A 3,723-nucleotide genomic window follows, 5' to 3' on the forward strand; every position below is an offset into this window, starting at 1 on the left:
TATTTTGGCTTGAATGTGTCAGTCGTTTTTCATGCCTCCTTTTCTCCTTGTGTTTTTAACATATTGTTAACTCTAAGTTGGATTGATTTAAATGGACAATGCAGTACAAGATTTAGAAGTCCCCGAGTACAAGAGTTAAGCTAAGGTATTAACAACCTATCTCGGGGTCGAACTACGAGATTTTCTGTTTAAATGCCATTCAATGCTATTTATAGTTGAAAATTGAAGTTCAAATTGCTGTTTGATGCCACCAGGCAAGCTTTCCCTTTGGGAAAATCTGGTCATGGTTATATGCCAGTAACAGCCAGATGAATTGTGCGCCTACTTCCTCCGATGTAGTGGCGGCGAAAGCGAACGTCGTTTGTGTCATTCATGACAGGGTACTATCCTGGATATTCAGTAGTTCATATAAAAGCTTAGTTCATATAAGTGTCGGAAAATGCACTGAAGACAATTAGTTACAGTATTAAGAATAATGCTCAGTTCAATATAAGATTATACGCAAATGAAAAAGATATCCAGTAGTTCATATTAAAGCTTAGTTCAACGTATAAGATATCTTTACTAGCGGGTTGGTTACATCTACAACCAAAATGGAAACCGAGCATTTTGTGGTTCAAAAATGTCGAATCTTGTCTTAACACTGACATATTATGACTCTTTGGAGTAAGTTCCTTGGCTTGGACAATACATTTAGTTCATGTCGCTATTACAATCAAGAACATAATGACGATAATGTATTGGCAAGAATGTCAGACCATAAAGAAGCTATTACATCCCAGTTAAGTTGGGCCAGTCTCTTTTAGGGTTTCATACCTTGGGTCTTTATGTTCATAATGATGTCATGCTTGCTTTTAGTACTCCGGAAAATCAAATTTTGATCGAACCTATATTTTCTCAATGGATACAATATGCTCATGGGTAAACTTCATATGGGTTTGATATATGTACAGAATTTTGAAATTCTCTCTTCGATCCCACTTCATTTCTCCAAATCTCTAATAAGTTCCTTTTCCGTTATCCTCAACATGTGGACCGACATTCAATGCGGGTCAAAGTATATGGTTGTCTGCCTGGTTAAATGCAGTTAATGAGAATAATAGTTCCCTATTCTTAACGACCTGAAGACTTTTTGGTTCATCGTGGTATTGCTCTAGGTTTATATACAACTGCATTGATCCAGTAAAAGATGCTTTAAATGCACGTGGTTCAAAGTTAATACCAGCTAAAAAGGATTCCAGTTATAGTTTGATAGGATGTTGTACACCAGTCAAAAATAAAATCCTAACGAATCATACTAACAATGTAGTAGAGTAAGTATGGTCGAATCCACAGAGAGATGGCTATTTAAATCTAGCTTTCAAGGTATGGTGAAACTAACAATGTCACAAAAATTAGGATTGAAGGTTTGAACTAAAATAAATAGGAAAACAATTTAAAAGATCTAGGGCAGTGGTTCACCATGTTTATAGTTCAAAATCAATCAAAACATAATCAACAATTCAAGTATTCAAATTATCTAAAGCACGAGTTAATCCTATGGTCGGGTCTTAATACTCTCAATTCAACATATGCAGTACGGTCGCTAACATAATCAAAATGGCTAGTTGTAGGTAAGCCTCTAAAAGTCGATCTTTCGATCCTAAACCATATTAGCATGATTTAATCAAACAATTGATCAGATTGCAAAGATTAACAATATAAACCTAATCAACTAGAAATATCAATGAATAATCAAACCATCAACAATAATAATAAACATGGATTTCCAAACCCTAGAAAGCAAACTACTCAATCATGAAATAAACAATGAAAATCAAGTCTAAGAATGAAAACATAATTAAAAGCGATAAATAAAATAAAGAGAAAATTCAATAATACCTCAAATAGTTACATTAATGGAGTATGAAGAAAAACTAGGGTTCATGAAAGGAGAAGAGAGAAAAGAATAAGAATTAACGTCTATTCTGAATTCTAGGAAAATAAAGCATGAGGGAAATAAATTAATTCCCTTAAAGTATTTATATGCTTCATAAATTCTAAAATAAATAAACAAATAAATAAATAAATAATAGAAGTCGTCAGTGATTGGTCGATGGACGATGACGTGGCAATGAAATCCAAGTACGAGCAAGCCATCCAAGAGGCGCACAAGGGAGTAGCGCAACGGGACATCCCTCGCTGGTGGGCTGCTTTGCGCGACGAAGACTGCTGCACGACGAAGCATGGTGGGCGGAAAATCCAGCGCGCAAGGCAGAATCAGCATAATTTGTGGTCAGCCCGCTGGGAGGGCGATGGTTTTCGCGCATTTGATAGTCGAGTCAGCTTTGTTTATGTCATAACTCTCGTTCTACAATTCCCCTAGGGACGTGTGACCTATCGTAGGAAAGCTCTTTAAGCCTACTTTCTAGCCCAATCAAAATCGTCTCATTCCGACATGTAGAACTTGATATATCATCAAAAAAGTGAACGCTTGTCCGTTTTGATGCTTAGAAAAATGACGTTTAGCTTCGTTGTTGACTCAAAATTATTCCCAGAGACATGTAATGATCATCGAATGATCATCCCATCCTTTCATCATCCAAATCAACTCTAAAACACTCTGAAAGCATCCAAATGACCGTAAAATCACCGGAAATATTAAAGAAAACACAAACGAGGCGTAATAGAGTACGATAACGACAACTTATGCAAATGTGACCCTAAATGCAACTAATATGAGACGAATGCCTAGAATGCAACCTAAATGCGCCTAAAATACCCTATACAAATATGATTCATCAGGTCTAGGACGAGACAATACTTATAATATTTCGGCTTGGGACGCATTTTATTTGGCGTTCTAAATGTTAAATACCATTGCGTGGGTTACCTTTTATTGGTATAAGAAGCACATCACCATATGACAGGGTAATGTTTCACAATTTAATAAATCTTCCGCTTATTTGATGGGATGGTTAAGAGATTATCTATAGTTAAACTCTTCACAACTTATCAATGAATATAATCCATTTGGTATGAATAGTTAACGGTTTTAGGCCTTGATATTCTTATTTGGACATCTTGTTTCGGATACGGGATTATGTTATTAATTTCGCGGCGTTGATATTGGCCGGAGTTGAGTTTTAGCACGGGCCCATGATTACACACCTTTGGCTAATTTGATTCAATGGAAAGATAAACCGGTAGCTCTTTCCATTGTACTAGTAAGATCGGTTGGATTAACCCATTTCTTTGTAGGTAATGTATATTCACATATGTGGCTTTCTTGATTGCCTCTACATCGACCTAAATAATTTTTGTGTTGTTTTCACGATAATCTCATTTCTAGTGATGTAGAAGGGAGCCGCTTATACACTTTTACATCTAGGATCCGATTTGAATCATTGATACTAATAGGGACTGAACCATTATGGCAAGAAAAAGTTTGATTCAGCGGGAGAAGAAGAGAAAAAAATTTGGAACAGAAATTTCATTTCATTCGTCGATCCTCATAACAAGAAATACGAAAGTAACTCAGTGATAAATGGAAAATTCACAAAAAGTAACAATCTCCACCACGTAATAGTGCACCTACGCGTCTTCATCGACGTTGTTTATTGAACCGGAAGATCGACATTGTTTATTGAGCTTACTATCAAGAATTTGAGTTATCTGAACATACTTCGTGAACATGTTTGTTGCTTTGATAAAGTTGGTAAAGAAAAAAAGGTTGAAACATGG

The sequence above is a fragment of the Spinacia oleracea genome, chromosome 1 (genome assembly GCF_020520425.1).
Source record: "Spinacia oleracea cultivar Varoflay chromosome 1, BTI_SOV_V1, whole genome shotgun sequence".
Classification (NCBI taxonomy): domain Eukaryota; kingdom Viridiplantae; phylum Streptophyta; class Magnoliopsida; order Caryophyllales; family Amaranthaceae; genus Spinacia; species Spinacia oleracea.